Source organism: Amia ocellicauda, chromosome 3 (genome assembly GCF_036373705.1).
Source record: "Amia ocellicauda isolate fAmiCal2 chromosome 3, fAmiCal2.hap1, whole genome shotgun sequence".
Classification (NCBI taxonomy): domain Eukaryota; kingdom Metazoa; phylum Chordata; class Actinopteri; order Amiiformes; family Amiidae; genus Amia; species Amia ocellicauda.
In genome coordinates this window covers 46,396,074-46,411,094 of record NC_089852.1, presented here as the reverse complement: position 1 = coordinate 46,411,094, position 15,021 = coordinate 46,396,074, and the positions used below count along the sequence as shown (strand labels likewise).

The window sequence follows — 15,021 nt, the reverse complement described above, 5'->3', positions numbered from 1 at the left end:
GACTGGCTGAATCATAATTTAAGACGCAAGGGATCCTTGACACTTACTGCTGCTGCTAACTATCACAGTGACCTTTACACCTCCCCCCCCCCTCTGTTATGTAAGATTGTCTATAGACTCGTGTAATTAATCCCAATTAACTGATGCAAGAAAGAATACATGTGACTGACATGGTATTACAATATAGAAATCGGTACAGACATCTGATTTCCCATCATGGATGTGTTTGTTACTGAGACAAAAAGGTTATTGGCTTAATTCTAACTAGATTTGATAAAATGTTGTAATTTCTCAGACTTGTGTAGTGGGTATATATACTATACACTTTCCACATCTTATTAAATCAGACTTAAATTAAAAGTCATTTATGGACATTTATGGCTCATCTTCTGTGCATTGAATGTGTCATGGCCTCCATCACAATCTGATATGCTGCACCTGTCATAGTCTACCATTAAATATCCAGTGGATTATACATTTGGATCAGTTTGTGAAATGTAGCTGTATTCATTAGTTTTATATTAATGTGCACTTTATTGTTCCTTGCTGTTGGATCGTTTTTTTGGAAATATTACTTCCATTAAAGTGGTCCTACAGATCATTGGAGCTGTGTATATTATGAGTACATAAATGTTAACATTCTACATTATATGTGATGTTCCCAACTGTAGTGTTTTCCCTAAGGTACAGATAAGCCTTAATTAATAAATAACCTGCAATTTATTCAATTTGTCATCTAGGTCTAGGACTTTTCCCTATAAGGGAGTCACAGATTCCACAATTGTAATCCATTGGGGTTTAGTTTATTTTCAGAAGACACTTGCTTCTGATTTATACATAAAAATATGGCCGTTACAAGTATTGATCAGGTAGGTTAAAGCTTTGATTTAGTCTAGGCCCTAGTCTGAGTAGTGTGCCTTAATCACAGTATGCATAATCCCAACATAACCAACCATTGTTTTCATAAACACTTTAACTACTGTGTGAACAGGAGTGGCACCTGTGATATGTTTTGTAACTAGTTATTATTAGCTTCTGATGATTTAATATGCCAATGAAATTCAATTTAATGATGTATTCATAGCATTGATGTTTAATTTTACGGTTTTAAGTCGAAAGTACATACAGAACATGGGATTGAACAGTTTCATTAGTGAGTAATCTTCTTTAATCCAGATAGGTATTTTCACATATGACAGTTGTACTGAAATGCATCAGAAGGCACCCAAAGCACTCTTTTTCGTTGATTCAATTAAGCAGTCACAAATTAAGGCAATAAGTTTGCGTACTGTTCTGCAATATGTATATTACATTGTTATTCCATGAAATTTACTGACATAGGCCTACGTGTGGGTTCACTCTTATACCTTGGTTGTTTATCTTTTGGACATGCTCTGCAATTCATGTCCCCAACGTGGTCACAGTGATCGGCTTATACTGCGCATCTCCTGATCTGTGACCTTAAGATTCCTCAGTCTCCGTTGCTGTTCTGCGGTGACAGAGACAGATTCTGTGGGTGATACTTGATATCTGATGCTTGATGGATATCGCTGTACCTCCTGACATACAACACTGTGCTAGTGTTTCACCCAACGTTTGACATTGATCATTGTTTAGTCACTGGCCCCTTCCAGCTGTCTTGAGTAATAATTTCCTGTATTAAGGGGCTTCCTGCTGCATATTGGCACATGTAAATTAGTTCTTTGGAATTTGTTAATTATGTAGGCCTTTATCTAACTAAGTGAATAGAGTGGAAAACAAATTACTATTGTGAAGTGTGACTTCTGTACTCTCTATTATAAGATTAGAAAATATTACAGTCTAAAAATTAGTAAATGAAAGTGATTAATTGGAAATTATGACACCACCACCAATATCACGTGCTTATTAATTTACCAATACACTTGCAATGGAAGATTTATTCAAACCATATGGCTTCACTATGCTTTGGTATTGTGTAACAGTGCTAAAACTTCAGAGAGGGCTCTGGGATTGAAATTCACACGATAGGTTACAGCCTCAGTATTCTTGGGTGTTTATCTTTGAATTGGCTGGCTAAACAAAATGCATTTTGGAATGTGGCTTTCAAAGGAGGACAGAAGAAAGCAGTGGCTGAACTATTTGCTTGGATGCATCCCAGTCAAAGCAACCCTGGCTTTGCTACTTAAATATTCCTCCTTAGGGCAGGAAAGCAGGCATAGTTTCCTAGCTGACTTTTCTTGCTTTTCTGCCTCATTTCTCATTTTCTGCATGGCTCTCAGGGAGTAATGCATCTCGTAACGAGAGAAAAAGTAATGAGCTTGAAACCAGTACATGAGTTGGATAGGACGGATAACTTGTTGCTTATGCTTAATAAGGATTCCAAAAAGATAATCATCAAACTCTGACCTGGGCAGCTTTTGTCTGAAATTGCTAAAATGCTTGAACCACAGTGGCTTAGGCGTTCACTTTGAATTTAAGTTTCAGGTATTTAAAATAAATATTAAAAAGTCCAGAAATAGAATTGACCATTGCATTTGCCCAACGAAGCCCTCAGCAGGAGGTATATGATTCAATATTAAATATTTAAGTAAGCACATTTTATTAAGGTAAACTGTTTATTTGAATAAACTTCCTTATTTAAGGCAGCAGTTAATAATCTGTTAAGGAGCATAGGTTTCGAAGGTCACTATTTCCCCCCCCCCCCCCCCTTTTTTTAAATCCTTGCTAAAACTGTTGAAAAAGCATTAGAGTTGGAAGCAGGAATCAGAAAGTCAGCACATCAGTGTGGGCTCCCAACAACAGCTGTGTGGGGTTGGACTTTGGGGAAGGGAAGGGTGGCACAGGAATAGACCTAGGCTGCATTGTGAGCATGTATATTTGTTGTCCACATAAATCTGGATTTAGAAAAATAATCAAATGCTAAACCTCATTGACTATATGTTGGTTTATGTCTGTGTACCATTTAAAATCGGGCCCACAGAGTAATTATTTGGCACATAATTGTTAGTTTTTTTTCATTAAGAAAGGCAATCTGTGGCAAAGGCTATGTTGAGTCAGACTGGAATAATATCTCACGGTTTAAAGTGATATTTTACGGTCAACAAGCTAACGCCTTGGAATGCGGCTTAATGGCTTAATATGGCATATATTAACAAATTAAAAAGTAGTTCAGTGCTAACGTGCAATACTTAACGATCTTGGTATGTCTGATGCCAGACACTCTACAAACGTCAATTATTAATGCATTTAAACTTGCTCTTTCACCTGCAAAACAGGCAGTGGAATCCTGTGTCATTCATGATTGTGGAGATCTGATGCTTTCACTTTAATGTCAATAGCTCTACTGCAATGAATACAAATATCAAAGCGGAGGATTGTGCTTCCGGTTGTTTTTGATCTCTCATACATTAGCTATGTACTAGTGGAAACAGGACACTGTAGACTTCTGCAGATTGTCTAGTAAAGATGCTCTTTCACTGGTTACAGTATCACTCCAGTTCTAAGAAATGCTGTTAAAATCTAATTGTTATAGAAAAACAATAACTCAATAGGCCAGAAAAGACTGGTGGTATATGGTACAAAATAGATCTTCCTTTCAGTACAGTTTAATGTATTTTTGACCTAAGGCAAATTTCAGCAGTTTGTTTTCTTTTTGCAAAACAACAACCGCAAAATACAGATTATATTAATAAATGTCTCTGAAATTCTGAAATGTTATTTATTGACCTGAGTATAATCACATTAGTTATTACTTTTATATACTCTAAATAGCCTGTAGCACTTTGACCTCTATAGCAAATGTGTTAAGTTCTTGTTTGGGTGTATAGAAACATTGTCTGTAGTTTTAGTTTAGCACATATGAAGACCTATGAAGGAAGTAGGTTTTCTTTGAGCATTTAAACTTCTCAGTGTTAATGAAAAAAAAAAAAAACTAAATTCAAAAACAAGCTTTAGCTGTAGAGCAACTTTTAGTTCCAGTAAGTTCCAACGTGGGTTTAAAGTTCGGACAACTGATCTATTCCTTTCATTTCTTGTTCTGCTTTTTGTAAAAATCATCATTAGGAGAACCATGAAGATGTCAGATCTCTGTAGATGTGAACTAATTAAAACCAATGTGATTTAGGAAAATACAAACTTGTCCATAGACTCCCTCTGTTCGCATGCAATGCCATACAGTAGGCTACTGTGAATATTTGATTAAACTGTCATGATTTTTTCATTACACTGGCTAAACAATACAAAGCAGTGTACTCTCTTTCTCTGGTTCAAGAAAAACAACATTGCATGATGTGCTTACTCACGTTTGGCATCACTGAATGGTCATTTATATTTAGGTTCTTCTTGCTGCAGTTGTCTGGTAGCATATTTAGAAAGACTTATTTCTATTATTGCTGTGTGGATGTTCAAAGTAAGAAGTGTTTTTAGATCACCGGAAAAATCAGGGTGTATTGGTCCATTTTTTTGTTTTTTACTACATGTATATCAAGGAAATTTATTTTGATGGAACTTTTGCATCACTCTGCCCATTGCTTACCTCCTTGTGTCTACAGATGTCACCACAATAATCCAAAACCAGTAGTGATTTAATAAATGACAGAAGACAAGTATGCTGAGTTCTCATTTCAGTAGTGTGAATTGGTTTGACTTGGAAGAAAACGGGGGTTCACCCCCAGCCACTGCATGGTGACTAAACTCTTCTTGACAGCTACATGATCACTGAACTGTTTTTTGTCTTTTTTGAACAGCATTTCTATTAAAACTCACCAGCTTCAGAACTGCTTCACGGGGAATTCATATTCGAGAAGCCTTTTCCATGTTCAGCTTCAGATTTTAAAGGTGAAAGCTGATAAGCAAGCTAGTTCACTAAAAAGGTGAAAATGAAATGCATGGATATTCAAATGTCTGCCCATGCTTACATGTGTATTTTCTGAACTTCCTTGTTGCAGTATGTTTTAGACGGCATAAATTGTGCCATGTTTTTTCTGTTACAGCTGCTGTTTTTTAGACGTTGGGCCACAAGGTCTGAAAGAGGAAGCAAGGCAGACTTTCACTCAATAAAGGAGTCTTTCAGCTGAACAGGGAACAATTTACAAGAGTTTCTTAAGTCGCTGTGTTCTACAGTGGCACACACATCCCAGACTTAATAATTTCTCATAAAAAAAAAAAAAAGATGAAAGATACTGGACAGTTTTACAAGTTAACTTTTTTTTGTCTTTCAAAATCCATTTTATTCAGTTGTGTATGTGTGTGTGTGTGTATATATATATATATATATATATATATATATATATATATATAGGCTTGCAGAAAGGTGAAGTTAACAATCTTTGAGCATTGTAATGAGCTTTAAGCAAATAATCTTTGCCATTAATACCATTTAATTAAGAATAGTATCTCAGTGATTTCTCTCTAACCATAGGGTTTTTTTGCATAATACTGATGATTGGTTAGCAATGATGTTACACACTTTTGCATATTTTATTACATTAGATGGTAAGGTAGCCTACATATTAGAAACTACAAATGAGGGCTCAATTCAAGGTTTTTGAGCCGGGTAACTAGGATTCACAGCTTTCATCACTTCACAGGCTTAGGATGATTTAAATCGTATATAATATTTTCAGTAGTAACGAGGTCCCTGTGTTGTGTGCTCTTTGGTAGTAGAATTGTTGGTATACCGCAGCTTAAAGAACTTGCAAATGTTGGGATAGAAACGTCAGGGTATGACTTAATTGTTACAATTGTTCATTTCTGTGGTGTTAAGATTAATGTTTGTGTATTTGCTCTATATGGACATCTCCCTAATCCAAAGTGTGGAACTAAAATAGCAAAACTTAAAAATGACTCAACTTTGAATGTTTTCTTAATTACCTGGGACGGTTTCTATGATTTATGGTGAAGTCCTTAGTTAACCGAATAAACATTATTTAAAAAACTAGATCTATTTAAAAAAAAAATTGCACTTGTAAGCACAATAATAATAATAAGACTGTGCCTATGCCTACTACTGTTCATTCCTCTATTTTTACCTCTTAATATTCAAGGACAAAACTTTGACCCATCTGCGAATCGCAAATTAAGAAGTTGTACCCTATCGCGTTTTGATTTATAAATACTATCAAGCAGCTTCTAACAGTAAAGCAAACTGCGATAAGGTACAGATTTGGACTTTGCAATCTGTCCGTAGGTCAAAGTTTTGATTTGGTCTAGCCTATAGTAAACACCACATTCCTTGTTATGTCTGCCTAAACCCAGGCTGGGTGTTTAACTCAGAGTCTAAGCAATTCAGTAGATGGTAGTGCTCTTTACATTAAAGGGTAAACTTAAATTATTATTATTATTATTAGTAGGGTATATAATTATAAGGATTGTCTTTTTGGTAAACCTTCCTAACACGTCTTGTTCCAGGATTAGAGTGATTTTTTGGGAAGCCAACCATATTGGTTTTCAAGGCACTAAATCCCTGTTGGTTTCAGATCCCATCTGGCACACTGAGGATTGGCCCCCTGTGCTGAGCAGAGAGTGTCTGTACAGTTTATAGAAAATGCACGTCTTTATATAGAACCATGAAAGGAACTGAACTCAGAGTGAAGGAGTTACAATGGCTCTTTGCCTTAATCCTCCCTTAAAAGGCTGTGAATCTAGGGGCTCGTAACCCTATAATTCACAAACAAAAATGTAAATTAAGAGAACACAGGACAATACTAATAATGAAAAAGACTAAGCTCTTTAATACAGTGAGCAGTATGTGTGTGCATGCTGCTTTGACCACATTTGCCATGCCTTTTGTTGTGCCGTGAACATTAGCCTAACACTGTTGTTATTGCACCACGGGGAGTCTGGGAACAAAAGCGAAGCAGACTTGTATATTTAACCACTGGAGGTTTACTTGATTGAAAATGAAGCTCATTTACCAACAAAGTCGTATTTCATCCTTAGAAGTACGTGGAATATATTTTCGGAATTAATGAAACAGTGTCGTTTCAGCTTGTCTCGCGGCGATTGTAAAATGTTTAGTGTTATGGCACTCATAAACACTGGATCAGTATTTATTCTTACTGGGATTTCAGACTTGAAATTGGATTCATTAGTTTAAGATAGGGCTGGGCGATATGACATAAAAATAATATCTCAATACCTTTAGAAGTTTGGGCGATACACGATATATATATATATATCGATATTTCTTATTTTTATCCAATCAAGCCACAAAAGTATTTCGTTAATCCTTCAATAAGCAAAAAAAAAAAAAAAAGCAGGCTGTCATGGTAAATATGCAGAATGCAACACATTACAGTGCAAGTGTTGTGTGATTACTATTACGTGTGTTGTTATGGGATATATATGAGCTATATATGTATATACACACACATATACACATAATTTTTAAAATAGCTGGCGGTACAATAGTTTTAATAAATCTTAAATGCGGGTGCCTTATCCCAGGGATTTTATAGAACAATTATCCGGTCAAGGAAGGACAGCAGCTCCCGTCTAAAAACAGTCCATATTCACCGATGTCTCAAAAATTATTTATTAGAGAAAAAGTGAACATCATAATGCTTACGCTTTTCGACTTATCTTCCTCAGAGCACATATATACATATACACAGTATGATTTACTGTCGCATAACCACAATAACACAAGTAAATACAGATTCAGGTAGATTTAGCACAGCCGGGTTTATAGCGGCGCATTAACATCTGCTGGACAGAGACATTTCTCCTCTGACTGTCGCGTCTCGATTCTGCTTACAAGTACAGCACGATGTTAATACAAAATAGCTATAGTAATAGTAATAATACAACTGTTGAACCACTTCACCATCTTAATAAAAAGAAAACGATACTTTCTGCATGTGTTTGCATTGCTTTCCAATTCATTAAAATGCAAACAAACGTTATTATTAATTTTATACAAATGATAATCTAAATTAGCCGGGGTGGGGGGTGCTATCAGATTTAGTTCAGCCCGGCGACGAGAGCGGGGCGGCCCGTGTGCGCTTGCGCATTAAAGTATCTCTTGGTTGTGCTGGTTATTGTGTCAGTTCACTCTCCTCATGTCTCTGTGTTTCTGATGCTCATTTCTTGCCGCATCCGACACGTGTGGAAGAACCGGGGAGACGCAAAGCGTCCTAATGACGAAAAATACTGCCGTAAAGATTGCAATTTGCGACACCATCGATATAAACGATATAGCATAATATTAAACGATAGACGTTTTTCTATCATCATACGATATATATCGTCATATCGCACAGCCCTAGTTTAAGATTTTACTTTATGGAACTTCTAGCTGTACAATACACATGCATTAGAGGTAAGCAGTGACTGTAGTAAAAGCTCTTCAACGGTAAATATCTCTGACAACATGAGTTCTAGGGCATACTCTCTAGACTCATTAATTTATTGGTGGTGGCATTATACCCAAATAGCCTATTTATTTATTTAGGCAATACAGACTAAGATTGTACAGTGTGATCACAAATAACTGATTTTCTGACTAGGGACATTATAGTAAGGTTTGAGTGAATGCCTTGGATACATGTTTTTTTCTTCAATTAATGAGTGAATCACCCTTTGGAAAGAGACCACAATCCAATGTTTGCGATGAAGGCCTCACCCAGTTCCCTGTCCACATACTCTTTGCAGGGCTAATGGAACAAACTTTAGTCCCTCCCATCTCTTTATTGAAAACAAGATCCTTGATCTGCAACAATTCTAGTTTACAACATAATTGTGTGTATTCCTGGTACATTAAAGAACCCATCATCAAATATTAAATAACTTAAGAGGTAATTCATACATACAGCTGATGTGACTGCCTGGACTTTGATTGTAATCTGTATAGCTTCTGCTCTTCCAGACTTCCAAGCATTTCCTGCCTCTTAAATTAGAACGTATCTCACCCTGAGATGAAGACATGACTCAAGCACCCTTACCTTTCCTTAGCTGAATTTTGGTGTAATGGGGAGAACACAAATTGACAATAGATCTGGTATTGGGAGTCTGGAAAAGATGTCAGCCATGGAAAATTGGAAGCACCCTTTTTGTGTGTGTTACACCTGAAACCATCCTTGTTACTAACATGCAGAAATAAAGTGGCCAGAGTTCTGGAGTTGCTTATCAGACGTGGATGTTGTCTACTGCAAACAATGCTGTGATACTGCCTCTGGGATTCCCAGTGTAGCACTGAAAAAGCCAGTGATTAATGTCTGGAGGCTTTGCTTTAGAAGTGTACATGGTCCTTGGACCCCTGACATATGCTAAACCTGAAAAACAGGCATATAGCGTCAGGCACTGGATGAAAGCAATGGTTTCTGATGCCATCTGTTAATTCAAGGGTCGAGAGCATTTCAGTTAGCTGGAGCTCAGCTTTGCTCACAGATGTGTCTCCTTCTCAAACGGCATGCACGGGGCCATTGCCTTGAGGGCAAGTGCCAGCATTTGTGCTCCCTTGCAAAAATACATTCAATAAAATGTAATGACATAAAATAAAATGTGAAAAGGGCTTTTTATCATTGTGGTTACTAATTGCTTTTTACTTCTGCTGAAATCAGATGTATAATTGTCTCAGGTATGGTAAGATAATCAGAGTGGTGTATTGATGTGGGAACTTCAGTGTGTGTGTGTGTGTGTGTGTCCCTCCTCTTTCTGCAATTCCCAGAGCTCCTCCATGCACTAATGTTGTTCCCTCTGGGGGTGTGAACCTACATGCTATGAGTTTGTCAGAATAATCTGAGAGGCGCAAAATTCCCGATGCAATCTATGAGACTAAGAAGGGATTTCTGTTGACTTATTAATGAGGAGCAGACTTGGTTTCCCCTGGTGCCTGACCTCACTGACCCTCTCTTTATTTGTGATGAGTCTGTGTGTGTGTCCCCCCGCTTTCTTTTTTATCTGACACTCAATTTAGATTGAGTGAATTTTGCAGGCCTTTTTTATGGCCTCAGTTTACCTCTCCAGAATTAATTTATGTTGTGGCTTAATCCCACTTTAAGTTCATTGATTTGACCTTAAAAAATGGATCTTCATAAAGAACAAAATTACAAGAATCCCTGAAAAGATGTGAAGCCAGATTCTGTATGCCGAAAGCTGGCAGTACAAACTAGAGCGCTCCAACAACAGAACTGTGTAAGGTGTTTTTCTTCTGTTCAATATGAATGTGACTTGTATTTTATTGCCTTGTCAGCTTTTGTCCATGACTTTAATATTGAGATATTATTCCGCTAGAATGGAAAAACTCCAAGTAATAAACGGAAGCAAAGGTAGGCCTGTTTCTTTTAAAAATTGAATGGACTGTGCCGTCACGGTGCAGAATGTTAAGTACAGAAGCAAGCTGAGTTGGGTACATTTTGTCTGCCGCTTTATACTATAATCTTGGATCCTATTAACAAAGCTGAGAATAATTCACCAGCAATTATAGAGACCTCAGCCATTAAATAAACCTGCACCAAGAGGTTTCTTGAAATACGTAGCCCATATTTTGGTAAAGGTAAAGCTAATAAACAATTATAGTGATACACATTCTTATTAAAAGCAGCTGTGAAAAATCTGCATGCGAGTCTTTAAGGATGTCCGAATAGGGACCATTTAGGGACAATTTAAAACATGCCAAGTTAGTTAAACATGATTTCACTATTTTCCAGCAATTTACTTATATATTTTTTTCTTCTTAAATCCTAAATTGGATAGCTAGAGAATTCCCCAGTTCTCCCTGGTTGCCTGTCAGTTATAGCCTGGAGTGGAAAGGGCAGCTCCATCTCCTAATGCCTGTGTTATCCTTGGGCTGGCTTTGCTGGCCTGTAAAATGCAATGCTTCAGTGCACTAGTGCTCGTGCCATTCATGGTTCAAGCTTGATTTGAGCCCTTTCGTCTGTGCCTTAAGACACACAGGGGCGAGTAGATTCTCTAGCAATGTAACACACATTATGCAACTTTATTACTAGAGTATAGTGATGACTTTGAAATTAATGATGTTTATATCATTATTATATAAGATCCCCTTTTGACTTGACTGTGGAATTTTCCAAGCTTTAGCACCAAATCAGTGTTTGAGGAAGTAAAACAGAGATGGTTCTGAGCTCTGGGGGAATGGACAGTGTTTGCTGAGAAATTTTCTGACATTTTAAAATTGTTAAATTCATCAGTCATTTCTTTTTATCACAAAACCAAAGAGAAACATTTCAACTCAGTTTTTAACTGTCCGTGTTAAGATGCTGAAAGATTTATGTGGCACATTCTAGCTTTGTATGACCTTTGCATTTGGATAAAATCTTAGCATGGCATTCAACATTTTATGAATATGGAATTAAGAACCTGGCGATTGATCACAGATAATGTTCCTCTGGGTTTTAAACGAATAGAAGGTTGAAAGGAAGAAAGTTCACATCACCTTCCCCCACAGTCCATTTGTGAGTGGCCTCTCCCAGAGGCCCTTGTGTGTATCAGCATGTCTTTCTCGAGCACTGATGATAGTGTCTGTATAGCTCTGGCTTCAGGGTGGTTACAGTCGGTTCCCCTTAATGGCTGCAGTACAGTCTGATGGCTAAAAAAAAAGAAAAAAAGAAAGGGGGCAATACTTGTCACTAAAATTCATTGCATTTGTTAGTTGCCAGCCAAATGATAAATCTTATGGGCAGAGCCACTACACAGAAAACAAGAGCCATAAAATATACCATAAACTGCAGTGACTGCTCCACAAAGTGATTTTTATTTTAAAGCTGTTGTATTTTCTCAGTTTTCTTTTTGTGTTGTACTGTATTTAACTGACCCATCAGTGACATTATAATGACAACATTTACTCTGCATTACTAGTGAAATATAGCCTATAGATAACTGACTCAACATAACCAACACATTTCTTGTTTTTGAGAACTTATGAGGTTTCACTTCATTGTCCATTTTCACATAAACAGGGCAGACATTTTTTTCTGATAACAATGAGGCTATAGTAAATGTATGTAAAATACATGTACATTTCATAAATACGTTTATTTCCATGTTGTGCTAGAGGTGTTTGCTATGAGCTACACAATTGTGCCAGGCTGCACTAGCGAGTTAAATGGTAATATTTTAAATATTTACCTCCATTCTCCATATTTAATATTTGTCTCCATTCCTTACTTCCAGAAACTCGTTTGAAAAACTTTTTTGATATATTATAATTTCTACACAAAAAGCCAGTGGGTGTTGGTTATGTGATTTTGTGTCAAATGACAGTTATTTTAAAATTCCCTATATCTGTCCCGCAAGGCTAGAATATAAACGAGAAAAACCAAGTCTCCTCGAGCTCTACTCATTCAGCTGTATCATTTTAACATTAGTGTTATTCCCTAAATGTTGTACCAATGTAGGATTTGTTCATTGGGAATCATCAGGGGCGCCATTCAGCTATTGCTAAGAGTATCTTCCTTCAGCAAATCTGCACGATTGAGGGAGGGATTTTTAAACTCAAAGAGGCACAAACCTTCACCACAGGTTTTCAAATGGAAACAAAGCCCACCTGAATCGGTGCTACCCACAGCCAAGAGACTTAAGACCCTAAAGTTAGCTAAACAGTTTGTGGAAATCATTGCAGAACTTAAAAAGCATGCACTGCGGAGTGAAGTGCAGGTCTGAGTCTTGCAACTTGCAGATGGTAGGTTTATGATCAGGCCATAACGTGCTGATTTTGGCCAGGAGGCATACATTCAGCAGTGTTGAAATAACCTGATTAGTGCCGGTTTTGGTTTGAGTGAAGCAGCCATGACTGGCAACCTCGGTGCAGTTTGCGCATACATTCTTCAATTTCTTCCAGTTTGCACGGAAAAAACAACAGTGCGTTGCTGGTTGCTGTAGCAAAAAGACTTAGCTGACTGGCTGCTTTCTCTGGAAAGATAATCAGTTCCTCAAGGTCATTTCAGGTTTGTGGTGGTGAGAGAACATTTGTTGCAGTTATTCCATAACCAGGGACAATAATTAGACCTACAAAAAAGACTGTATTAACCAAACAAGCAAAACGCAGGAATTCTGATTTATAATCCAATAATAACAACAACAGCAAACGCTCAGATGTTGAAGATGAAGGCAAAAACCGACCCTGATTGTTGAGTTTACTCAATAGAAACAGTGGCATAGTGTAGCTAAAGTGGGCTGGTCTCCAGTTCTAGCAGTCCAGCCCAACTGGCAGACTCCCTGTGTGGTCTCTACATGATTTTAGTTTAAAATTAAGCCAGTTTTAGTTGAGCATTTAATGACATGTTTAGTTTCGTTAGCAATCCCCCAGCACTGCTTTTTCTTTCATCCTCTCCTTTGGGGATAGGCTGGCTAGATAGCTTATTGCATTCTCATATTTCCTTCAGGTTGTTTCATTAATATAAATGTTTGGTTACAAACCAGCTTGGGTCTGGGGAAAATCCAGTTGCAGTTTAATTTTGCTATAGAAGTGAAATGGCAAAGTTAAAGGAGACTGCAATGAGTTTTGAGGTCAAGTTTATATTGTAGCTTTTATTTTTGAGCAACAAATACCATTGGCCATTTTTTATTTAAGTAATGAAAATGAGGTGGACTGCAAACCAAATGTTTTGGTATATCATTGATTAGCTAAATAATTTTTATTGTTGGTGAACATGAAACCGCCAATATTAAACCGAAGTTACACACACTTTTTATGTATTCTAAAATCTACACTGATAAAGGTTAGGCTACAGTGTGAATGAATCATTAGTAACATGCAGGGTACCTCATTGTATCTGATGCTGTGGTTAAAGTACAAAATTACGCATGAATAGAGGGAAATTACCAGAAGACTTGTATGTTAAAGGAGTCAAATTATGACTTTTTAAAAAAAAAATTGGAAGCGGATTTCTTGACAAATATTCAAACCTTGGTGTTCTTATATTATTTGACAACATTGAAAGCCTTTTTAATTGATCTAGCCTACTTTATGATATTAATGCTGTAGTGCAATGTATTTTTTTGTAAGTGTGAAAACAATTTATTAACACGTCGAGAAATTTGAAGGGGGGACCTCACACTTCTTTTCTTTTTTTGGTGCATATTCTTTGTAGATCATACAAAAACAAAGCACTTTTCTTAAATTTTGATGTTAGGTTCACATTTGTGTACTTAATTGTATGTTCTGGGAGAGGTGCCAACTGAAGTCTACTTGACAAAAGATGCAAGTAAAAAATATTTGGAAAAAAACAACAACAACAAAATAAAAATTACAATGATCTTCACAGCCATGTTCCCAGTAGTCTTCTAGGTACGGTAATAGACAGGAAGTCTGAAATTGTGTATCGTTAAGCTAGATTAATTATTGATTAACATGACAACAGAAAGAATTAAGGTTCTCAGTTAATTTCATTTTCATATATTTTCAGACACTATAAATTGAAATAGGCCTGTACTTTTTTTAAATATTGGCTATGAATAAATCAAAACTGCTTCCATAGGGAAGATAAAATCCAAAGCACAAATGTTTTTTTATTTCAGGCTGCCGTATCTTGGTCAATTTGATGTAATTTTCCTTATCAGAGTGCTGGATCCTTATCACTGGGACTGTAACTTCTGAATCGTGTAAATTGTGGTTGCCTGTGCTTTGCTTTACTGCACAAAGCTGTTTTTGTACAGAACATTGCTGCTTTGTCTTTTTATTAAGAATCATGTTGGAGTCAAACAGGATTTTAAGTGTCCTTTGAATGGTAGCACCCACAATAAATACTGCCTTGCCCCACAGGGAGTAGAGTGTCAAACCGCGTTACATCAGCTTTCAACGGTCTCCAACTCTGAATGCTGGGAAACCTTGGCGTTTGTTTGCGGTTTCCAGTGGGAACTAACATGTTATTTAAACGTCTATCCAAAATAATGAGAAATAAATAGTATAGCACCAGTCCCTGCATACCCAACTCTTTTGTGCAAACAGCATGGATGGCCTGATATGGCTAGGGCAGCAGGGAGAAGAGATATTTTTATGCTGCTGCAGGAAATAAATTAGAAACTAGTAATTCAAGAAAAGACACTCTGAAGCTTAAAATAAGAGAGCTGGGAAACTAA

The 15,021-nt window shown here is 36.9% G+C and overlaps 1 protein-coding gene across 2 annotated transcripts in view; it reads left to right on the top strand.

The window, feature by feature from the left end:
* ubl3a (ubiquitin-like 3a) overlaps positions 1–15,021 on the top strand; it is a 32,611-nt gene that overhangs the window by 1,317 nt on the left and 16,273 nt on the right. The gene's annotated exons all lie outside the window — the stretch shown is intronic.